General features: G+C 43.2%; 1 pseudogene; it reads left to right on the top strand.

Annotated features, from left to right (window-relative positions):
- Positions 1–24,649: 24,649 nt before the first annotated feature.
- LOC110348070 (NADH dehydrogenase [ubiquinone] 1 alpha subcomplex subunit 12 pseudogene) lies at positions 24,650–25,275 on the top strand (annotated as a pseudogene).
- Positions 25,276–25,932: the final 657 nt, after the last annotated feature.

Here is a 25,932-nt window from a genome sequence, read left to right as displayed (position 1 = left end):
CTGTATCTTGTGTGCATCTGTACACGTGTTCCTCCACACGTGTCTGTCTGTATCTTGTATGCATCTGTACACGAGTTCCTCCACACGTGTCTGTCTGTATCTTGTATGCATCTGTACATGTGTTCCTCCACACGTGTCTGTCTGTATCTTGTGTGTATCTGTACATGTGTTCCTCCACACGTGTCTGTCTGTATCTTGTGTGTATCTGTACATGAGTTCCTCCACACGTGTCTGTCTGTATCTTGTGTGTATCTGTACATACAATTCTTCTCTTTTTTCCCCACTTTCCTCCCCTCCCTTCAACCCTTCTTCCCCTCCCCATTTACAGGGTTTTCTTTTTCCATTTTTCTTCCATTCTCTCTTGTTCAATCCCCTTTCCTTTTCTTTCCTTTGACCTCCAGAAATTGGCCATTAATCCCTTGAAGGATTCCTTGTGTGTGAAGAATTACTTCTTTCTTGCTACTATCAAAACTGCCTTGTGTCTTTGGCGTTCATCAGATTGATTATAATATGTCTTTTCGTCTCTGTTTTTTGTGGAATCCATTGAAGTTCTTGGGTTTGTCCATCAATGTCTTTATGAAGTGCGGAGTGCTTTCACCCATTTTTAGACATTAATTATTCAGTGATTTTTCTGCCCCTCTCTGGTCCCCGTGCCTCTCTGAGGCCCTGTGTGTGTGCTGATCCTCTCCATGATATCCCATGTGTCTTCATGCTGTTACTTATTTTCATTTCAGTTTTTTCTTCTTCATGCTCAAATATCTTATTTAAACCTAGAATGAGTTTTCCATTTCAATTATTATAATTTCCAGACCCCAATTTTTTTGGTCCCTTTTAAGTTTACACCTCCTCAATCTCTACGTTTTTCAACATTGTCATATCCTGGCTTCCTTTGCTTCCTCATCCAAGTTTTCCTTGATCTCTTCGGGCACGCCTACAATGCTTGTTTGAACACTGCTGAGGGCAGAATCTGTGCCGACTTTGAAAATTTCTTTTCACTTCCCTGAAGATTGGGCCACTTATTTTGTTTCATTCTGCTTGATATGCAGGCGTCCTCTCTGGGTGGATGCTGTGCATCTCGGCTGTTATCACGGGGTAGCTGGGCTTGAGTTTTCCTCCTTGATGTTTGTGTCGTCGCTGTGACCTGCTTTGCTCCGGGGCTGGAGTTGACCCCAGGGCCCTGGACCTGGGAGGGAAGCCTCGGGCCTTGAGGAAGCCCCACCGTTTCAGGGGCCTCTTAGACCTCGCTTACAGTGTCTGGGTCGTCTCCCAAGTCTTCATCCCTGTAGCTGTATCCAGCGAGTGTTTTGAAAGGAATCTCCTTTAACGTTTGGCGTCAAAACACAGCAGAAAAGAGGAGGAAGACGCAAGGAGAGGACTCGAGGGGAAGCTTTTCTCCTCACTCGTCTGCAATGGGGCCGTGGCCGCTCCGGCCGTGACAAATGCCTGTCCTCGCTGTGCGCGTGACCCACAGGCCCCTGGCTGGGGCAGTTTCTCCCCAGCAATGACAGTAAGTATAGAATAAAACAAGGCAAAGACCGAGTTTGAGACCAGGACAGGGGCACCGAGGTCGGCGCCTCCAGGAGCCTGGACTCGGCCACGTGCTGAGCGGACTCCTACTCAGCAGCGCCGCCTTCCGAGACCGGACCGCGGGGCTCACGCAGGGTTGCGGGACAGAGGCAGAGATGGGACCAGGCAGGGGGTCCGGACCCTAGAGAAGACCACACCAGCCAGGAGAGCCAGGCGGGAGCACCCCCAGGGTCAGCGACGCCCACTCGGCCACTGGCCTCCTCCCGCGTCTCCGCGTCCTCAGCGCCTGGGGTGGGGCGTGGGCCCTCAGCTCTGTCCAGTCTCAGCTCCTCTGTGTGATGCCACGAGTGTCTGTGATTTCAGAGATCCTGCGTCCTCCCGGCGACCCTGGTCTCACCCGAGCCCCACGCTGCGCATCCCTTCCTACTCAGATTCAGGGGCCTGCAAGAGAGAAGCGGGTCCACCTCGAGTCCGTTACCTCGCCCAGTGCTCTGCACGTCAGTCACACACGATTCGGAGTAAGTGTGTTGGCACGCGCTCCCAGAGACAGCGAGAGAGTAGGAGAGGCTGGGGGGGGGGGGGACCGAGGAGAGAGCCGGTCCCCTTTGCCTCGGGGCGAGGCAAGAAGCAGCCCTTGTCTCAGCTGGCCAGGCCCAGGGCCCTGGCTGAGTGACCGGCTGTGTGCACTGTAGGACTCACAGCGTCACACTCAGCAGGGAGAGTACAGCCTCATGCCACCAACGGAAAGAGGTGACACGCAGGCAGCTTAATGGACCCGCAGACCTTGGCGTGCTTAAGAATGAACATAGCAGTGCCTACCGCACTAAGCCACGATGGAGGTGAAATAGGTGAGCTCGGATAGAAGCTTCTAGCACGGGGTGACCGCGAACCTCTGTTAGCTGTCACCATCATCAGCACCGTGCAGGGCCAGACAAAGGCCCGGGGACGGGCCAGAAGACTGAAAGGACTGTGTGCACTGCAGGCAGCTGCGGGAACGTGCCGAGTGTGGAGCAGGCCCCTGTGAGATGGGGTTCCAGACATTAAAATTATTGCTGATTTGTGATCATGATAGTGAGACGTTGAGCCGAAGCATCATTTTAAGCGATTTCAAAGGACCCGGATCAGCTGAGTAGATGCGTGTAGCAGTGAGGGACCAGAGGTCTAGACCAACATGATGGTCAGCATATTGTGTAAGCCTGACAAGGTTAAATATTTAATTTCTGTGACCTCCAATGGGTAGGATAATTCAGTGAAAAATGCAATATATAGAAGGAAAGTACATATATATATATATATATAAAGCTGGGTGTGGTGGCCCACACCTGTAATCCCAGCACTTGGGAGGCTGAGGCAGGAGGTTTGCCATGAGTTCAAGGCCAGGGTGAACTACATGGGAGACCTTATCTCAAAAGCAAAACAAAACAAAGAAGCAAAAGTATAAACATTGTCAAATAATGTCCAATGTTGGAATCTCGCTGTTTCTTACTATATTTTGTGACATCATATTACCTTTGTAATTGTTCAACAATAATTTCTGTTGACTAGCCAGAAAGTCACAACCTCCATAAGTGACTATAATTATAATAAGTGTCTATGACAGTCCATCTTTAAAGAATCTTAACATTAGTCATACTTGGAACTTACGGCACAGATATTGGAATAATAAAAAATTATACATTATATAGACTTTGCAATGAGTTTATATGGAACCAGGAGAGAACCAGAATAGCCAAAGCAATTCTGAGTAAAAGAGGAAGCAGGAAGAGCCAGGCAGGAGGGTCTCCACAAGTTCAAGGCCAGTCTGGGAAACACAGTGAGTTCAAGCCTAGCCTGAATTACAGAGTGAGAGGCCACATCTCAACAACAACAATAACAGCAAAACCAAACAAACAGAAAGGCAGAAAGCATCCCAATCCAGGATTTCAAATGCTATTACAAAGCTATAGTACTTAAAACACACTTGGTACTGGTACAAAAACAAAGAGGAGGCTCAATGGAACAGAAAGCAATGACAGTGAATTTTTAGAGCTTTCAGTGATACAAAGGGCCATGTGCCACAGGTTTGCCCCACTGGAATAGAGGATGCAGAAGCAATCCCAGGCACATTCAGCCATCTGATTTTTGACAAAGGGCCAAAAACCATACACTAGAGGAAATATAGTCTCTTTGACAAGTGGTGCTGGACTAACTGGTTTCATACATGCAGAAGACTGAAGCTGGACCCATATCTCTCACCATGTACTAAACTAAAATCAGAATGCATCAAAGATCTACATGCTAAACAGAAGCATTTAATGTGCCAGAAGATAAAATAGGTCAAAGTCTTGAGGACAAAGGCATAAGCAGGGATGTTCTGAACAGAAGCCCAGTTGCACAAGAAGTAACACTAAGAATCAACAAATGGGATCGCATCAAATTAAAAAAATTCTGCTCAGCAAAGGAAACCAACAACAGAGTGAAGAGACAACCTACAGAATGGGAAAAACTGGCAGCTACTTCTCAGGAAGAGGACTAATGTCTAAAATATATAAAGAACTAAAAAAGAATTAGAACCACAAAAGATGCAGTCAAAACATGGGCAAATGAAGTGAATAGAGACTCAAAAAAAAGAATTATAAATGTCCAACAAATACATGAAAAAATGTTCAAAATCTCTGGCCACTAGAGAAATGTGCTTTAAAACAACACCGAGGTTCCATCTTCCTCCGGAAAGAATGGTTATCAAGGATTCAGAAAACAACAAATTCTGGTGAGGCTGTAGGGAAAAAGAAACTCTTCCCCATTGCTGGTGGGAATGTAAAGTGCTACAACCACTGTGGAAGAAACTAAAACTAGAAATCCCATTCCACCCTACTATTTCTCTTCTGTGTATCTTCCTGAAAGAGTTAGTCATTGTGTCATACTGACACATGCACACTCTTGTTCATAGCACCACAACTCATAATAACCGGCACTTGGAATAGCCTGTATGCCCATCCACAGATGAACGGGTAAAGAAAATGTGGTAGAAGAACAAATTTGAGTCATTTTAGGAAAATGAGTGCACTTTGCAGCCATAATTCTAAGTGAAAGAAAACAGACACAAAAGCTTATCTATTGCACAGATTTTCTCATATGAGAAATCCAAATATAAAAGTTTAAAGAGCAAAATGATTGGTGGGTGATAGGGTACAGGGAGACTGCGTTTGTGAAGGTGGGAAGGGAATTTGGGGATGAGGAGAGGGAAGGGCAGGGGGGAGAGGGAATAAAATGTCGAAGGTGTGATTTCAGTGAGTGCAAATTCATTCTCCAAGACGTATCACAAACACACCATCAAAAAACAAAAAATAAGCTGATTTAAAATGTAACAGGAGAGACACCGGTATATCTTATTAGGATTGCTTCAACACATTGTTTTGAAATATGACACTGATTCCTCCTTGACCAGGGTATATTTGTGCTTTGCTTAAATCAGTGTCAAAAAGTGGGTTCATCAACAATTCCATCCTCCACGTTTCCTCGGTTCAGGCTTTCCCACATTTCCCCTCTGGCATTTTCAAGATGAGGTTACAAATGCTGTCGGAATAACTAATATTGTTCAATTAATTCCCCTGTCATCATTAAAACCATGCCCTCTATTAATGTTCCTGAGACTGAGAAAAATAAACATAGTATGAGAAAATTGGAGACCCATTAATCTCGCTGTTGCATTTCCTCCAGTAGGACATTCCAAATAATTAATGTAGTCCAACGTAGTGTACAGTTTTCAGGCATGGAAATCAGATAACCTGGGTTATCATTCAGTGTCCGACACTAGTAGCTATCTCAGATATGGGACATTGCCACCTCATTGTCTTTATCTATATTTAAAAAACAAACAAAAATTTATGAACAAGCACGGAGGATGACTATGAAAATCTTGGAGAACTCAAATTTTAATATGTAAGATTTGGAACCAATGCTCTTCAAAAACTATCCATGCTAAGTAGAGTGAAAAGATTGACAGCTATCATGGTAGCTATGACTGTATTTCAGCAAGGCACCTAGAGAAAGAGCCCAGAGACAGAACAGAAAGTGAGGGCTTGTTGTGGCCACACACGGGTGTCCTGCTGCTCCGTGCTACCCACTTGGTCATAGTTCAGCACTGCCATGTGAAATGCTTCTCCTGGGTAGACTTTCGGGCACAGCGGGGGCGTGGTATTGCGTGCAGGGAGTCACAAGTGTCCACGCCACATCGGTTGCCCCTCAGGCCCCTGCTCAAGTGTCCACCTGGAGGTGGCCGTAGGGGTGGGGGATGGGAGGGGACTGGCAAGATATGTACAGCCAGAGTGTAGTAATTCGATTTTTTTGCTCTTATACTAGCAACAAAAACTACTTTTTTCAGGGGAAGCTGGTGCTCCTTAAGTCAGTGGTGACATCTGTGAGTAGAGCTCTTTCCACCCTGCTGTGACCTTGCAGGAGTGGAGTACCAGCCCAGATACCCTCTCTGCTCAGGTGTGTTATTGGGGTGTGGCTGCGTAACACTGATGATGGTGTTCTGCGGCACGGGCAGGAGCATCTCACATCTTCTTCGCCTGACCCCCTCTCCCTGCTCCACTCCTCCCTGTGCCTGCTCAGGGCCCCGCTGGTCCGTCCTCTCGTTTGAACACCGTGCAGGCCCCTGCTCCAGAGCCCACAGAGCAGCCAGTATCTCCGTCAACCACACGTTGAGTGGGGGAGCCGACCCGACACACCCTGGCTCTCTACAGCTCTAATAACGGCAAGTGCTTCTCAGCCTAAGAATGGACATAGCCGTGAAAACAGAATATCTATGGTGCCACTACAGAGATAAGAAATGGAAAAAGTGGCAAAGAGAAATATTTGTGAGGTAATTTTCATTGACTCCCATTTCTTCATATTTACATATTTGGGGCAATTTTCCGAGCTGTATTTCCATTCCAGAGATAGGTAGAAAGATCCACCAAGGACAGACAGCAGACAGAGAGACTGCTATGGCTTTCCTCAGAGGCTGAAGGGTCTCAAACGTGCTCAGAATTTACTTGAGCTGCAAGAGGAAGAGGATGATTTCTTCACAGAGAGGGGGATGAGCAAGTTTGCCCTCCGGCCCTGTGTAAATCAGAGACGACCCCTGACACAGGGCTTCCTCCCCGAAATTCAGGGCACTGTACCAGCAGGCCATGCCCTGTCCTTGCTCCATCACCTTGTAGGAAATGGGGTGCAGAGAACCAGCATCAAAACATTACTGCTCTGGAGGGCCTATAGGTGTGCACTCCTCATTGAGCCGGTCTGTGGACTGCAGCCACTGCTTGATCGTGTAGTATAAATGGCGTACTAAAAATTTTGCAGTTTTAAGAACCAAGTTTCTTTGTTTTGTTTTGTATTGGTGATCGAACTCAGGACTTCATGCTTGGCAGGCAGGCGCAGTGCCCCTGAGCTACATCCCAGCCCAGAACCAAGTTTCTTGAGATGAGCAATAAAATAACCAATGTTAAGAATGCAGTTTGAGGAGATTCAGTGCCTGGGTTGAGTCATGCAAACACCACCTGCCTCAAGGCCCCTACACTGAATTGCAGCTAACAGTTTCTCGGTCCTTTGCCCAGTCTTTGGCAAACGCAGTCTGCCTCTGCCCCTCCACTTCGGCATTGCACAGAGCTCTGTCTTGTGGAGTCCCACACTATGTGTCATGTTGGTCCTGCTGCTGAATTTAGAATGCTTCACACAGGCATGGTCCACATGCTCAGGCACATCTGCACTATGTCATGCTCCCGCTGGTTGGCTTTCTGTTGTGTGGCATTTCACAGTCTCTGTTCTTCAAAGCTGCTGGCATGGCACGGAGACTGTTTGAGGTTTTACCTGATATGAATAATGTTTCTATGAGCTGAGAGTACAAATTATTGTGCATATAATTTTATTTGTCTTGGGAAAAGACCTAGGTGTGAGGCTGCTACATTAAAAATCAATGTTAGGGGCCGGGAATTTAGCTCAGTGGTTTCTCCTCCTGCTGCGCAAGTGCAAAGACCCAAGTTCAATCCCTGGTCCAAAAAAATCAGTGTTAAATGCATATATCGCTGATAAACTATTTTGCAGATTATTGGGTCATTTTGCATCACTGCCAAAAAATGTCTAAGAATTTCAGTTAGTGAGCATTTTTGCCAATAATTGGCATTTGCAGACACTTAAAATTCAGCCAATTAGTTATTCTAAGGGATATAAGGTAGTATCTCCTCACAACTTTATCTAGTATCTCTCTAGTTCATTATGCTCTAGGTGTGCTTCATTTTTTTTTTCTGCCTGTGTATCTTTGTGAAGTGTATCATTTTGTTCAAATCATCTCTTGGACTTTGTTGAACTTCTTAGATAAATGAATATATATATATCACCAACACTTAAAAATATTCAGTCACTATCAATAATTTTTTGTGTTCCTCTCTGTGATTCTAATTATGTACCTATTCATAATGAATGCCTAAAATTTACTGATGCTCTGTTGCTCTTATTTTAAACCATTTTTCTCTTTTTCCTCATTTTGGATAGTTCACTGGTCTTTTATTCTCAGTGTCTAATCTAACTTAACCTCCTCCAATGCAATTTTATTGAATTTTTTAGTGATGCAAATTCCATTTGCCTTTTATATATCCTGACTTCTCATCAGAGTCACATTTTTCTCTTCCAGAACGAACAAGCAGAGGGTATTTATAGTAGTTCTCTGTCAGCAATGGTTTTGCTTTCTGTGCAACACAGTGAATAACAGTATCGGATCAAACCCCAACTACGTACAAGTCCATAGCGACCTAAAGACATGGCTGAGTGAATGTGTGAAGCAGAGCGGAGGCAGCAGCTACTCCTCTTAGTGGAGGAGCACTCATTAACCAACACGTGGCCAAGGAAAGAGGCGCCATTACGCATACTCCCAACAGAGGCTGAAGACAAAATCTGTACAGCGGTGCTAATCCTGGTGTGCAAAGTTTCCAAGATGAAAGAAAACATCTGCATAGTCTCAAAGGATATTCTCAATTAGAGTTTGTATTTACAAGTGGAAACAAAATAATGTTATATTAAGAACCCTAGCCCATATCTAGAGTTACTAAATGTTTCTCTTTTTAATACATGTGTGTACCATGTTCCACTGATAGGATTCCGGGAGAGGGCACTTCAAATTTCCTTATTGTTCACAAGTGCTCAGAAAATAAAAACAGAATCGAAAAACTACCATGCAGCCATCAAAAAGAAGTACTTTCTCTACTCTTTTGTTGGATGATTAGTCACAAGAATTTCCAAAAGAAAAGTGTTTTTTTCTAAATGCCAACTCAAAATCTCAATGAAATTATTAAAAGCAAAATACTATTACTGTTACTCTCTAAACAAATCGAATGAGAGCATAACAACTTTGGATTTGAAATCAATTTAAATCAAGCCAATCTTCAATGGAGCTTTTAATCACTAATGTATCTAAACATGGAGTCTGTATAAACACGCAAGTTTACTATGAAAGCCCTTTTGGGAATGCAGTGGGGCAGTGTGTCTACCTTGTGTGCTCTGAGTTGTACAGAGTTGATTTCTGACCTGAACTTTGTTCCCCAGGGCTGTGAGGCTATCTATCACTTTGCTTGACAAAGCAGCTGAGAGCCTGACAGCTGTCAGAAAGGATTTCTATGAGCTTCCTAAAAATAAAAGGAAAGAGCAAATTCTTTTCATTTTCATCAAAGTAATCTCAGTTCAAAAAGGTGCCAGAAGATTGAATAAAAAGAAAGATCATCTCATTTTGAAAGATACTGCTAATCGATAGTGAAAGAATAATTGATTCTGCAGAGCAGGCTTTGATCAAAACTGAAAAGTCCATGGCTTTTAAATTCAGACCTCCTAATGGGGATTCTTCTCTATTTCTTTTGCTTGTCTCTAGCACTATGGTTGCTGACCCTGCAGTCTTTGCTCTAACAATAAATGAGTTGAGCACCTTTCCCCATGTCTATTTGCTGCCTGTGCATCTTTGCCACTGAGTTCTGGTTTTCCGCCTCTTGTGATTTAAGAGTCACTTGCATATCTGGGTGCTGGCCCTTTACAGGTATGTGTCTTACAAATGTTTTCTCACAGTGTGCCGTTTGCCCTTCTCTTCCCAGGTCTCCTGTGGACCCCGATGAGCTGCTCTGGCGTCGTCGTCCTCGTTGGTTAAAAGCCTATTCCTTCTCGATGAGATGGTGCCTCTGCCTGTGTGCAGCCCCCCTGGCCCCTCCCCTCTCCCCTTTCTCCCCAGCCTGGTCTTCCCCAGCGCGGTGCTCTCCTGCTTCTGCAGCTCGAAGGAAGCCCTGTGTGCGCTCCCTCCCGGCGGGCCTCTTCACATTTGTAGCCTGACAGGAAGTCTTGGCATCAGGCGCCGCCGAAAGTCCTCCAGCGTGCTCTGTGTCAGCGTCACTTCCTAGTCTGGGTCTTCTGTATAAGCAAGATCACAGCTGGTATTTGTAAAATCACGTGCTGATATTCAGACCAGGATTCCTTGAATCTACAGATCAGGCTAGGAAGAATTGACATCTTAATTTTAGGAAGTCTTTCAGTCCATGAAGAGGGAAAATTTTCCCAGTCATTCTTACTTTTTCTTGAGGGTACCTTTTTAGGCCAGTATGTTATTTATAAGAGTACTGCTTAAATTACAATCATTTAGGGTTTTTTTCTGCTTCATTTTGTTGTATGACTGAGCCAGAACATGGCTTATTTTGCATGTTTCCCTTGTCCTGAGAGGAATGTATTCTTTTATTATTGGGAGGGACAGTAGCTATTTTTTTTTTTTTTTTTGAGACAAGATCTTGCTATGTAGTCCAGGCTGGCCTCAAACTTTCGGCGATCCTCCTGCCTCAGCCTCCTGAGTGTTGGGATTACAGATTTGCACCATCACACCCAGCATGGGAAGGATAGTTTCTGAACACCATCTAGATCAAGTTTTTTAATAAGACTCAGCAATTCAATTTTTCAACTTCAATTTTCCTTTTTCTATAGAGTAATAACTTTGAAATTTGAAGATTTAAGAGATGCATTAATATAATTAATGTCCTATAATATATTTTTCTCTTACAAGGTGGGCAGTGTGGGACTGCATAACCTTTGCCCCTTTTTCTCCAGCCCCATTGTGATTAAAATGTGAGTTAATGGATGGAGATGTTTGTTAGTCTAGAGATGCTAGATAGGGATCTGTAACCGACCTAGGGTCCCAGAGTAAACTACTCAACTCCTTGTTTATCCAGAACTGATATTCCAGGCACCACAATTGTTAGAACAAGCTGCAGATGTCTGCTAACCATCAATATGTGACAGTCGACCACTAACCTTTGTCCCCTTTTCTTTGATATGTTAACTTCCCCCTCAACCCCCTAAAAAACAGCCTCGGATTCTGAGCCAGTTGCCTCTCTAAGCTATTCTGCTTCGGGAGTGCCATCTGGCCAGACTAATAAAGGTCTGTTTCCCAACTTGGCTGGTGTGTTCCTTCCCGGGTGTGCTCCACTCCAGTTCCTGGGAGCCTTTGGTAAGGCCTTTGGTCTTACATTCTGGAGGCACCGCTGGGATCCCCGGGTGTGCTCCACTTCAGCTCCTCGGAGCGTTTGGTAAGGCCCTCGGTCTTACAGGCAGTATAAAGAAAAACAGATAGAACATGGTATTTTCAACATACAGCATCCTAGTAATTTGAATATGTTACATTGGGGAACATAACACATATGCATGATAAAAATAACAAAAAGTACTGTTTATGACTTGGGTAGAGATAAAAGTAAAGGACATCTGGTTATATACTAATGACACTTCCATACTTGCTGGAGCATTGCAGAGAAAGTTGCATAAAAACCAGCTCAGAGTAAGTTGTAACCCTCCGCCTATGAAGTGGTTAGCTAAGACAAGTTTCTTAAGCATTGTGAGAAATTTCTTTAAAGAAAAAGAGTATGTTCTTAGCCATGGAAGTTTCTCTAATAATCTACCAACATTTCTTGAACTGCTAAATGTGCCCTCTCATAAATGTCTGCTCTGAAATGGAAAAAAATCATTTAATTGGAATTCTTTTCAACACACATTGTTAAAAATCATACATGGAGACAGGGTGATGCTGTCACTTCCACTGAACATTAAGGTAACCCTCTGATTTAGGGTTTTCCAAATGAGCATGTTATCACAGGTCTTTGGTCACCTCAGTTCCATGATTCATTGGACTCAGTTGCATGATTTCTATGGATTTTTCCGCTAAAGCATGATGTCTCGGTGAATGATAATATCTGGTCTCAGCTCATGCGTTTTGGAAGTGCTCTTTTCAGTGATACCTGGAAAGGGAATGTTCACATTTCTATCCTATAGTACTAACCTGAACTAGAAAATATTAAAATAATGATAGCATATTTAGAGTTTCAAAAATTATGCATTTCATAGAATTTAAGAATTTGATAATTTTCCTTATTTTGCCCTTCATTTAGGTAAATTAAAATTAAATCAGCTACCAAGAAATAAGAATGACCTACCTTTCTGAGCCTCTTTGATAATGTCTTGACCTGTAGTGTTTCTGGAACCTTCTTTTCTGGGGATTTCTGGGGACCGAACCAGGTGTGACAAACTCTGTCACTGAGCCCCGTCGTTGGCTCCAGCTCCTCAACCAGAATCCTTCCAGTTGGGAGTAAATGTCTTCCGACATCTGGCTTCTGTGTCTGTTTTCCTCTATCAAGTACCTTGTTGTAACAAGAAAGTCTTTCCTAGTTAAAACACATGATCTGGGATAGGTTAAAAAAGCAAGGATATACTCCAGTCCTCCAGTTACTGACAGCAGGAAGGTGGCTGCAGGGAGGCCGATGGGCAGAGCACGCAGCTGGTGCGAGGCAGGGCAGGTCTCACTGCAGAACAGCAGCCATGCCAAGGGCCAGGGCGCTGGTCCCCTCTGTCTCTGCGTGCTGTGATCGCATCTTCGTCCTTGCTCAAAAGTCCCTCTGTGCTACTTGTCCTCCTACTGTATGATGCGAGGGGCTCTGCCTCTGTGTCCCCATCAAACCCAGATGCCCCGAATCTACACTCGGAAGCCATGTGGAAGCACTTCCACAAAGCACTTCCTGCTGTGTGTTGCTTTGGGTTGGTGAAGGCATTCAATTCCAGAACTTTGTAAGTGTTTAATGAGCGAAAGGATAAAAGTGAGTGTCGATTTAAAACAATGAATATAATTAGATTCTGAGGATTGGGTTAATTGAATTTCCTCAGGCTATTAAAAAGAATCAGAATCGAGAAAATCAGTTCACATTTAGCTCATGTTTAGTTCATAAGCCATTTAGCCCTCCAAGTCCCTCTCTTCCAAAGGCTATTTTTTCAAAAGCGAAGAAGGAAGAAAGCAGCCCCAAATGTGATGTATATCTATGCCAGAAATCACGGAAAATAAAGTGAAAGGACATCATAAAGTGTGTTATTATAATTGAAGGGCTTTTGCTTCATTTGAGGGTGAGAAAATGCATGACAAATGGCTAATTTAATGCAAAAAAATTGAAAATAGAGACTGCTACCTAAGGCGGTGTAACTCAGCACCTGAGCCCTGACTCGCAGACCGAGCAGGTACAAGCTGAGACAAACTCAGAGGTCAGGCGCATTCTCTCGCATAATTTTAGTAAACTTTCTCAGTTGTCCATTGCTCATTTCCATGTGGCCGAGTATTTGCTATGAATCTTAATGTCTTCCTAGATATGGTGAATACATGACAATATCATTTGAATCAATAAGCAGTATTTTGTTGAGGGTAGGTAAATAGGACTGCTCAAGCTTGAGAAATCAAAACTATCAAAAAAGTAGTCAAAGAATACTAACATGTGACAGAATTTCTGAAAACTGTTTACATATATACTTGATTTTATGGATGCATGCATGTTAAAATCTAAAATACACCCTAGGAGACAGTTATTGGTTGGAACTTCATATGAATGTTCAGAGAATTATGAGTGCTTATAGCTGTAGAATGATAAATATAGAAATAACTGTGACTTTGTTCATAGTGAAAAAAATAACATTTTTGATAAAGGTTCAAATAATCTCAACTTACAAAAATGAATGCATTTGTTTGAAAATATTCTACAATTTGTTCCTTTCTTGTTTGGTTCCTAATGAAGTTGTTTAAAGAATAAAAACAGATGGGATAAAAATCTAGACTATGAATCAAATTTTAGTGTGAACAACACACTGGGAGAACAACGCATAGCATGCAGATTCTCCTGGTAGCTGAAAGGAGACACAGAGGCCACATGGATGGGGACAGTGCCCAAGGACACAGGACAGAGCCAGTGCGGGAAGTCTGTGGTCTGTCTGGAGCCCGGATCCTTGGACATGGGCGGAGGGTGGCAGATTCACAGGCCTGCTACATCTCTTCTGGAAGCTGCACTGTCACCACATGGACTTGCTGTGGGGCCAGAATTTTTGTCACTCACTTCTGACTCAAACTGGTACATGTGACTGCTGAACAGAAGGTGATGTATCTGTGCCCTGACTCCACTGAATCATCTGGGGTTACGGCGTTGAGGAATGATAATTTGTTCAGACGTACAACCCATTACTCCAGCAGGCCACTGGGCGAGCTTCCTGCTCTAAAATGGAATAAACTTGATGATACAAGTTAATGATCCACACAGCTCCACAATCTGCTAGCTGCAAGCTGGCTGAGCTGTGCATCCAAGACCCCGTGGGAGATGGTGTTGGGATGGAGCAGCTGCTGTTGGAATAATGGAAATCCGTGGAGAAGTGTGTGCCCGGAAAGGAAAGTTCCCCCTCATCCAGCCAGCCTGCCTGCCTTCCTTTTGTTCATATCCCGAAACCTTCCTTTAGTTATTCTAACAACAACTAAGATGAAGTAATAGAAAAAAAGATTCAGTAGGGTTTTTGCTCTTTACTTTGAACATTATAAGAATGTTTAAGACAATGATAGTTAATTATTACTAATCATTTGGTACATACAAGCTTATTAACCATTTACTATGGGCTAGGGAGTTTTAAATATTGGATACATAACTCAATGCTCACACATATATAAAATACTTACTGAAATCTTCGTGTCCCTTTCTATTGTAAAGGCAACAAGACATTGCAAGCTTAAATAAATTGCCCAACACAACACAGCTGGAAAATGGCATAGTGAAACATTAAACCTACACATTCTACACGGCCTGCATTTCTCAGCTCTGGTCTACTTTGTGTGGAGGATTTTGGAATAAGGACTTTGAATACAAGGAGGAGGCCAGTGGGGCTGCTAATCTTAGAAATCTGGACATGCGAATGAAGAGTCGCTGCTTGCCCTGGACCACCAGGGCCATTCTTCCTGCCCCATTTTCATAACCCACAGGCTCCTCATGTGTCCAGTTTTCCTGGTTTGGGGACTAAATAACAGTCATCTTATGAAAAATTCATGTGTGCTGGTAGACTGCAAACTTTCTTTTCAAAGTCAACAAATAAATGTTGAAATTAAGGCTACTCAGGCCTGCTTTATCTTGTCATAGGAGGGAGAGTCAGTGGTTATATTTTAACATTCTGTCAAAGGACAGTGAAGTAAATATATAAAACTACCTGTGCACACCCAGGTTGAGACAGGTCCCTGATACTTTGACGTTACTTTGTGTCTCTCCCACACATTTGCACAGAGGGGAGGCAGCAGTGGTACACCTCCCGACCCCACAGGGACCAGTGATGGCTCCCCACCCTTGACAAAAGAAGCTTGTGAATGTGGGGCTCCCAGCATGTTACAGGAAAAATTAACCGTTTGAATTAAAAATATTTAAAATTTGCCATCATAATAAAAAATTCCAAAGCATGACTCTCTTTGTTGAAGGTGAGACACAACATTGACACTTCTTTTTGAAAGAAAAAAAGTAACATTATATAAATGGATCATAACATAGTAAACCTATTATTTTATGGGTCTATTTTATTTTATAACAATAGGCTTACATTTTATAATCATCTCCTTATAACTTATTATTTTCTAATAAATTCATAACCTATGATTACAAATAATATAGTATTAAAATTTAATCAAAATCCTGCTAACCTATCCCTTTCAGCCCCTCAAATTTACAGAAGCCTCTGGGATGTAATTTTATAGACCATGAATTAAATATAGTATTAAAGTTAATCCCCATCATTCATATAACATGATGACTATAATAAATTTTATTTGTTTTAAAAAATTCAACTTTTCAGTTTTTTCAAATAGTTCTTACAGACTATAGGATATTTAATGTAATAAATTTTAAGTCTATTTACATAAAAACAATAGATCACTAACCAATAGGTAGCACACATACATAAATAACAAGGTTCTCACATAAGAACCACAGCACGATTCGGAGAAAGTCACCGGACACAGGAAGTGCGCACACGTGCTGACCCTGTCCGCTAGCCACGGCTAGGTGCTGCTCACGTCCCTGAGCTCAAGCAGATCTCAAAGCCCATGTTGTTTGTGGTTTTTCAGCGATGTTAGTGAAGCACCTATCAGAAACACTGAGAAACTCAGCCTTGTTATTCCTGGAGAAGAGCTTTCAAGTTTGCTTTTCATCAAAACACAAAGCGAAAACCAAAAGCGATGCTGTCATTTGAAGAAGGAAATTACCTGGGCGTTGGTCACCTTCTCATTGCTGGGACAAAATACCTGCATGTCCAACTCCGAGGGGAGCCTCAGAGGGTGCTGCCTCCCAGCAGCAGACAGTCGGGAGCTCACATCCACGGGCATAGCAAGCCCGGATCCAGTCACCTTTCTGAAAGACACCTCTGTGCACGCAAACCTCTGGGGATGTCTGGGATCTAAGCATTACAAGTTGCTTAACTGCAGCTTCCAATGCGCTATTTCCACAGGAGGAGATGAACCCTTAGTGCCTCCTCCCCATTAAACCACACTTTCATGATGAGCAGCTTTACCCTATTCTGTAGAAGTTAAAAATACTAAAAGATCCTGATGCTTAAGCTCTGATTAATTACAGAGTGTTTCCAACATGGTTGGTGGAAGAAGCCTCTCAGGAAGTCAAGTGAAGGAACCTCTCCTGGGGGCCCACACAGCACCAAGTCCTCTGGGCCTGCACTGCCTGAAGTGGGACTTGCATCCACACCAGGCACTTCCACACGAGCACAAGGCCGTAGGAGGGCACTCATCCAGAGCCCGCCTTGAGTTCCGCAATAGATACATTCTGTGCCTCTACCTAGAAAGTAATGGTTTCTCCAAAGATGTAGATTTGAATGGTGCTAGAAAAATTTCGTATCCAAATGCAGAAGAAGTACAAGACCTAAAACCAAAAACATGCTAAACATAAAAATACAGCAAACCCTTCAGAATATTGGTGTGAGCAAGGAGTTTTTGGACAAGATTTCAAAACTCAGGGAATATAAACAGACAAATGGGAAACATCAAACTACAAAGTTTCTGCACAACAAAGGAAACAATCAATGAACAGCAGACTGTGAGAGAAAATATTTTCTAATTATACATCTGACAAGGAGTCAATGTCCAGAGTAGATAAGAGACCACCAAAACTCAGCAGCAATAATAATAATAATAAATAATAATAATAATAATAATCTGGTTAAAAACAAGGAAAAGAACCAAATCAACATTTCTCAAAGAAGGACATGAAATGGCCAACACGTATATGAAAACCTGTTTGACATCAGTTCTTATCAAGGAACCAACCTAGTGAAGCGTGACCTCACCTTGCTAACATCAGAAAAACTAAAGATGACAAGTGCTTGGGGGGAATGTAAATTTGGACACTCATTTTGGAAAACAGTTCAGAGGTTCCTCAAAAAATTAAAATGGAACCACCACATGACCCAGCAATTCCACTTCTGGGTGTATGCCCGAAGGACAGGGAGTGATTATGTCTGAGACATCTGCACCCTGGGTTCACAGCCAGGCCTCACACAAGTGTCCATCAACTGATGTGTGAACAAGAAGAAGCAGCACAACGGGAAGCCACGGTATGTGGTAGGGGTGTGCCCTGTGGAGCACTTTCGCCCATAGGAACCTGTGAAGTCCTGCCATTCGGGACCACATGGATGGAGTGATCATTAGGGTAAGTGAAAGCAGCCAGGCACAGAAAGACAGGTGCCACTCAATGTGTCCACATGCGGAATCCAACAGATTGGACCTCATGGCAGCTGACAGTGCACCATGGCCATGAGCAGCAGGGCGTGAGAGGTCTGCCACTGGCCCTGAGTTACACTCAGGGGCTGCAAGCAGCACCAGGGTGCTATTCCACAGCACAGTGACTGCAGGGGACAGAGATCTAATGCACATTTCAAAGAGCCAGAAGAAAGGCCTTTTCATTAATGAAGAGAAGCATGTTTGAAGAGCTGGATGTATCTAACCCGATTTAAACATCACACAGGAGTGCCTGCATTAAAACATCACATAGTATCCCAACAGAGGAAAGGAACAAATGGAAGCAAAGATTTTGTAAATCAGGAAAGGAAAAAAGGTTGAAGTGGGCAAGGAGAATGGGAAGGAAGAATTAAGACACATGGACAGGTACAAACTCCCCATGATGAGCGTGATCATTATGCACTACAAGATGTACTAATAAAACAATTTGTGATTTTATGCATCAGTTAAAAATAGATATGATTTAAGCAAAAAATAAAGTAAAATGTTGTGTGGACAAGCACAGGATAAGCCAACTTGGTGCCCAAATTCTACCCTGACATTTGGTTTGCCAGGCTGTGTTTGAACTCTGCCAGGGTAAAGCGCCTGCCATCCCCAGATGACTCTGACACTACAGGGAATCTTGCTCATATGGTAGCAGGATAGCAGTGGCTGCCGCTTTAAAATAAAAAGCCAGGAATCCTGCACGCTGCTAGATTCCGTCACCTCACGAACAGCCCAGCAGAGGCCAAAGCAGCACCACCCACCGAGGTCCTGCAGAGGATCCAGTTCAGAGAAGACGCTGCCCCCTCAGTGTGATGGGCAGCCTTGGCTGCTGCTCCGGAAAGGCGTCTGTCAGCGGTCTGAAAGTCAGTGGTGAGCTTGCCTGAGGGGCCCAGGCTGCAGGCCTGCTCGGTCCTGGCCTGTGCAGTTGCCGTGCAGGTGCGGAGGTGACAGCCACTGCTAACCTGGTGAGACCTGAGTTCCATCGGCTGGCCTGGCCTCACTGTGCCGTCTGAGAAATGAGCCAAATGGGAAAAGGTGACAAAGCCGTGGTGGTGATGTAAATCACAGAGCATTCAAAGCCAATGAAGTTTCACCTAGACAGGTAAAGCTCAACTGTCATTCATGTTTGTTTAAAAATAAGAATTCAATCTTAAAGATGATGATTACCTGTTGTATTAGAACGACACTAGCTATTTTGCTAAAGACACAGGGAAACAAAACTGCCCTGGACAGCATTATTGTTGCTTCCCATCAGGAAAAATATGCAGCTGTCTGCCAGCCTTCATTTAATGTCCAGCGATTCAGTACTGTATTTTGTAAACAGAAATCCAAGTACTGAAAACAGAGTACTGTAGACAGAATGAGGGGGTTTGTTTCTACGGACCGGACTGTGGAAATACCAGGGCAGTGTGAAGAGAGTAATAGCAGTGAGTTGCTGCTCGGCAAGCGTAGGGCGCGATGGGCTTGTCCCTGCCAGTGACCTCGGGTGAACCCTGGCGCAGAAACCACGGGGGCGTGCTCTCCAGGCCCAGGGGAAGGTGCACCAACAGCAGCTGCTGAATAAGTCAGTCGCCTGGAAGTCACGTCCCAGATGTCCCAGATCCGGTCAAAGCCACCTGCAGGCAAACCTGTGAGTGTGAGGGGTGCGGAGGAAATGATGCTGATGCGGCGGTGGAAGCTTCCTGATGGCTGACGCTGGCTCTCTGGCTGACTCCTTCAGGTCTCATTTATGATCAGAACAATTCTCAGTATCTCTTCACTTATTCCAACATCAGTAGAAGAACCAGAACATAAGAGCCTACATTTGAGGGCTCAGCACAGCACACAGGCGAAGTTTAAACAGCTCTGGGTTCAGGGCGACCTGGGGAACCCAGGCACCCGGAGCACATCCTGGGGCACAGAAGTCAGGCTCCTGTCTCCGCGCTCGGGGGGAGGCCGGGGCTGAGAGCAGACAGCAGCTGTGCTGAGGGAGATGGAGTCACGGCTCTCGCTTCGCTCTGGATCCAAGCCCTGAAATGTGTTAATCTGACAACTACAACCAGGACAGCTCAAAGGAGAGGCGTGGAAACAGAAGGAGGCCACGCACTCGGAGGAGCACCCTTCCCTCTGTAACCTCGCCCGGGCTGGAATTGCAGCGGTTGTTGACTACATGGACACCACTGTGCGGCTCAGTTGACTTTGTTTCCTGCACAAAGGTCAGGAAAAGATCAGATCAGTGAGAATTCTTTACCCTGGTTTGGTTTTATTGCTTTTCTCTAAGAAATTAAAATCTTGGATAAAATGTCCTCATGACAATGTTGGAGTGAAGTTAGCAGGCGTCTCCACTCCCGAGTCAAATCTACCCTAAAACATAAGAAGCAGCAATACTAAAAGTCAACAGGAACAGTTCCTGGCGCACTGAATCCCATGGCCTGAGGGAATGCTGAGCACGCCAGCAGATGGACCACTCCACGGCCAGTGATGTCCAGGACCCGTTCTTTGTGGTCTGCACTACGGCTCTAGCAATGCTTCTCCTTCCTCCTGCATATTTTACTTTTCCTTTCTCCCACTCATTACCATCTAGAATCACTTCCATGCCAGACACTGCTCCTGCTGGACCTCAGCCCCGTTTCTCTGTTCCCATCACAGCAGAACTCCCGGAGAGTGTGGTCTCTGGCACTTGTCCACAATGCACCCCTGCCGTGCTTTAACACTTACTGCTCAGACTTCTGCCTTGAACACCACCGAGATGAGACACTCGCCGCATGCCAGGTTCTGTAGTCTGACGCCGTCCTCCCTCCCATGCCAGTGAATGTGGAGTTTCCAGAACCCTGGGCGTCACCGAGTGTGAAGACAGAGCTGCCGGCTGTCAGAGCCCAGACCACTGCTCTCGTCTTGTCCTTTGTCCCTCTCGCTGTTTGGTGTCACAAACGGGAGCAACTTTCAGACCTGCACCTCAACACAGCAAGGGCACTTTGTTGATGGGACAAAGAAGAAGGAAGAAGGACCTGAGAGGAGGCGTGGATGCCAGGCAGGTAGGGGCAGGATAAGATGAGTGTAACCCAGGAGGACGGGGAGAGAAATGGGTGTGGTCGATGCAGACATCTACTCACCTTGCACCTTCTCCTGGTGACCGCTCCCCAAGAGCCCGGGTGCACCTGCGTGGCTCCTCGCTCTCTGTCCTCCCTCAGGGACTCACACATGCACTACGCGGACCCCGTAGCCACAGCGCCCCTAGACTCCTGCCTGTCCTTCAAACCTGCTGGGCAGAGCGCAGGGGACTCTTGGTCCGCTCTGCCCCACTGCATGCCTTGGCTTCGAGTCCCTCCATGTCTTGTGTCCAACGGAGCGCGTCTCCCTGGTTCTCCAAGCTCTTGGTCCTCACACGAGCCTCCTTCTGCACCGGCCTGTGCATAATAACCCCTCTTCCGTGTCTTCATGCTCTTGTGCTGCTTTTTCTAGCACCCCCTGAACACTGCACAGGAACCTAGCTACTTTCCCTGTCAGGAATTTCTAGCCAGCCTCAAGTTACCCACCTCAGCACCAAATTAAAAGGAATTAATAAGAAAACCTGCTCTCATTCATGGCACACAGTTATCTCTATGTGTGCCTGGAGTTGCTTTACTGACTTTTTGCTGAGAGTCTGCACCCATTTTAAGGACAGATGGTGCATATATGTGCAATGGCTCATGTTTAACTTCTGATATTTGTAATTTTGGTCATGTAATTTTTTTCTTTGCGAACACCATTGTATATTCATCAATTTTAACCTTATAGGAGGTTGAAAACCCGATGATCCTTACTCATTGAGGCAAAATAAAACTGTCACCTGGACTAATGTGGAAGACAGATACTTTCCGAACTTTGGGAGAAGATGTTTTGAGATGACATTTTACCACTGTGAGTTGTCAGTAGTTTTATGCCTTTAATGATTGTAAGAAGTTGAACTGAAAACAACTTGAGCTGTTTGCAATCATGGATGCACTGGAAGAAACTAAACAGATTGTTAGAATGGTCAGGGTGGGAAGCTGCAGCTGCTGATTTTATGGAATGATAGCAGGTGAGGCTGAACGTGGTACGCGTAAGATTCAGGTAATTAATGCAGCACCTTGGAGCAAAGAAACCTTACCAGAGGCCTGAGGAAACACCTGCGTGGATTAATGCCGCCCGAGGAGGCAGTCAATTAACGTCTGCCTGAGGCTGCCAGCAGACTGTCAAAGCCAAAGGGGCCACCCAGCAGGTTCCATGGTGTGGAATATGGCATCAGTCTTGGCCTCAGAGCTGGCAGTGAGCTTTGCTGCTGAAAGGATGCTGTGCAGTTCAGGATGGAGACGGGAGCAATTAATCCCACTGTTTTCCACAAATACACTAATCTTTCAATTTGTTTATGTGTGTTATGCAGCTCTTATTCAAATATATGCTTTAATGCTAAGGAATCTGCTCCTGATGGTAACGTGGTGAGTCCAATCAATATTTCATGTCTGTCCTCTGGGTTTTTCCAATCTAGAAAACTGAAACGGGAGCACAGGTAAATTTCCTAGGATCAAGGAGAGAGGAGGACAGGACCTCAGTCTTTGGATTCCACTGCTGTCGTGTTAATTATACTAATTCTCTAAGATTCACTCAGTATTACTGTGTGAATGATGTTGGTTTGTATTTATGTTAATTGTTTAAGCGACAGTGCAAGAAATTTTAAAAAGAAACTTCAAAAATATAGGCATTCTTAACATACTCTTCTTTGATTTGAGAAGGCATTAAATCATGCAGGAACTGCTGGGGATGTAGCTCAGTGGTACCTGCCTCGCAAGTGCAAGGTCCTGAGTTTGATCTCTGGTACCCCCCCAAAAAAATCATGCAGGAACTAAAATGTCTGTGGTCATAAAAAGCACGTAGATCAGCTTGATTCTAATAAAATGTTGGCTCTATCTGGCTTTCTGGTTTATGTGATAAGCGACATTTAAGATAGAAAGGGAGCCCTGGCATTTCCATTTGCTCAGATCTATACATTCGCACATCTGACTTTACTTTCATGTGTGTTTGTCTCCATGCCTTACATATCGTCTGGGGTCCTTATGCAGATTAAAATCTCTTTGAGGACAGACTCTGTTGTTTCAATTCAGCCAGCAAGGCTTTCAGAACACACGGCTGGTAAGACTTTCTTTTTACCTGTTTAATGAATAAAATCACATTTTTCACTTTTCTTGTCAAAGTCAACTTTTACTTCCTTTAATGATTGGTGATAGCCTATACAGATTGATCTTCAATTTTATTTACCTCTATAGAGGTTTACTTTCCTTCTGATTAAGACATTTACATGAATAGCCCTTCTTATATTCCATACTGAATTTTTCAAGGATTATATTATATATGTACATATATATATATAATCTGTTAAGGAGATTTTAAGAACTATTTTGTTAGCAAGAGTATACTGGCCTCAGTTAATAGTAATCTATCTGCTGAAGAGATAAAAATAACATTTTTGACCTCAAAGTTCTTACATTATAAAATGACTTTTGGTAAAAGTTTGCTGTATGTATAATTTTCATTACTAATTAAAACTTTAAAAGAAAATGATAAAATTCCTTAAGCCTATAAAAAGAATATAATTTTATGCTGCTTTATCTCTATGAAATTTAATTTCGTGGTTAACAAAAAAGTTGAAAACCGTCATGAAGACGTGTTCAATCCAATTATTGTCAACTTTTGGAAATGTGCAGACAATGCTGTAAAGACTGATATTTTCAAGTTCGAATAACAAAATCCTATGACTCTGTAAGGTTTAAGAGGGAACAGATTACCGGTTTTTCTCATGAAATGTTTATCCTCTTTGAAACATATGCATAATATTTCAGTGCTATCCCACTGCTACTTAAAATCATTTACAAATTACTGTATCTTCGCTGCATTTTAAAAGGAGTCAATCTGTCACTATTCTGTATACCAAACTTATAAATAAATCACCTGAAGTTGGTTGAGTCCTTTGACAATTTGCATTATGCAGTCCAGGAAAGATCATACTTTTAGAATTAAACATCTGTATAGATTTTCAGGTCAAAAATGTTTATTTTAACTTCTCTAGAATGTCATGGAATTGTGTGTATAGGAACAAGTTTCATCTCAAATATTAACATTATTGTCTTAAGTTTTAAAACTACATTAATATCTGCAGAACAAATTCTTTTTCCTGCCTCCTAGGACATTCCCCAAAGGTTTCTACTTTACTTGTGGCTGCCGAATTGTCTTTTCTATTTAATGCATATTTATGTATTCAATCCTAAAAGAATGTTGTTCAGCTCTATCTAGAATTTAGGAATGACAATTTTTCTATTTCAATTCAATTTTGTTAAATTCAAAACTCATACTTCCAGCCAAGAATTTTCCTTGGTTTGATACTAACTAGAGCAACAATGTCCTCTAAGAATTTCTCTTCGGGTAAGAAGGAAGGATAAGACAGCTGGAGTCATAGAAACAAATATTTACTTGTTTAGTGTACTAAAATTAGAAATGGTATCACAGAGTCAGGAAAGCTTTTGCTTCATGTGTTTAAAATCCAGCACCACTGCTTTTGCATTAGGAAGTCATTTTCACATGTGCTTCTCATAACCATCCGAGTGTCCCATGTAAAGCTATGTAATCAATAAATCTACACATGACACATTCACACTTGCTAGCATTGAATACTAAAACAGTTCTCTTACTTCCTCTCTTTGAACATTATAACATCTGCACTATATTACTAGATTTTAAAAACTATTTTACTAAGACGAATGTATCTGACATTAGCTAAAAAATGTGGACAAATAATTATTTCTCTGGTCATATTTGTTAGAGCTGGGGAATATGAAATCGTTTATCTTCCACTCTTTTGAAAGTTTTGAGGAATAAATAGTTACAGATGAATTAGAAGTCACCACATATGCACCGTGATTTACTGTTACTAAAGGAAGCACACTAAAATCTGAGATCAGCTAGCACATTTAATTTTGGAAAATATAAGATAATATTGCTGAAGATTCAAATTTTATGTGTGAACAAGAAAAAATGACTACAGCCTTAATTTGTTTTTTACATTATTTGTTATTGTTACTCAATCTTAGTATCTTTTCTGTAAAAATACTTGACTTAGGGGCCTGTGGGACAGGATGGAGCTGGTGCAGGTCTTGAAGCATGGGCTGCAGCAGGTCACTGGCCACGGCAGCTTCTGTGCCTGCTGGGAGTTTTCTTCAGGGCCAGCGATGTGAGGGTCGGTACACTGGTGGGAGAAGACAAATACAGCAACAAATACTATGAGGACAACAAGCAGTGCTTTGGCGTCACTGATGGGTTAGGTACACCCCCGAAATGAATGGCAAAAACACTTTCTGGGATCTGGACGGCAGCATGGCGCCTCCCGAGTGGCATCGCTGGCTTCACAGTATGACTGATGACCCTCCAACAACTCACCCTCTGACGGATCACAAATTCATCTGGAGAAACCATGAGCTCAGTGTGACCGGCACTCCGGAACAGTATGTGCCTTACTCCACCACTAGAAAGAAGATTCGGAATGGGTCCCACCTTCCACACCGCACAAAGAAAGGCGATGAGAAGCAGCTGCAACATGTAAAACACGGGCTTCCGTGGAACTGCACTTTTCCTGTCTACTGTTAACTTGATTAAAATTGTTTCACCAGAAAAAAAAAATACTTGACTTAGGTCCTTACTTGTGTGCTTCATGTAGCTGGGAAAAGCCTATTGCATTTTGGTGTGCAGGTAGTGAATTGCATAGACGTGGATGTGCAATTTCATCAATGTTGATAATAAAGTCACTCAATGCAAACTATCAAAACAGGAAAATTTTCTATTATCAGAAAGCATAGCCTTATGCCCTATTCTCTTTTTTTTTCTATTTGAAGAAACAATCTACACTGATTCCATCACCCTGGGTTATTTATTCATTCATTGCTCTTCCTAGAGGGAACTCTAGAGCATGCTTTTTTGTGCCTTTTTCCTGATTTTATTTTATTTTATTTTATTTTATTTTATTTTATTTTATTTTATTTTGGTACTGGGGATTGAACTTGGGTCCTTGCGCTTGCACAGCAGGCTGCAAAACCACTGAGCTAAATCCCCGGCTCCCTGATTTTATTTTTAAGTGATGATAACTTTGATATAGATATATTTATCAATGTACACTTTGATACCTTTTTATGGTTGAGGATTTTCTAAAATTTATTTTTAATGGATACATAAAACATAAACATTACACATATTAATACCAGTTGGGTACATCTTTCTCCTCAAACACTAGTCATGTTCTTATGGTAAAATCATTCCACATCCTT

Source organism: Heterocephalus glaber, unplaced genomic scaffold (genome assembly GCF_053883595.1).
Source record: "Heterocephalus glaber isolate CG9 unplaced genomic scaffold, H.glaber_assembly_v1.0 deba00000678, whole genome shotgun sequence".
Lineage (NCBI taxonomy): Eukaryota > Metazoa > Chordata > Mammalia > Rodentia > Bathyergidae > Heterocephalus > Heterocephalus glaber.
The sequence above is the reverse complement of the archived record's forward strand: the minus strand, read 5'-3'. Positions and strand labels throughout refer to the sequence as shown.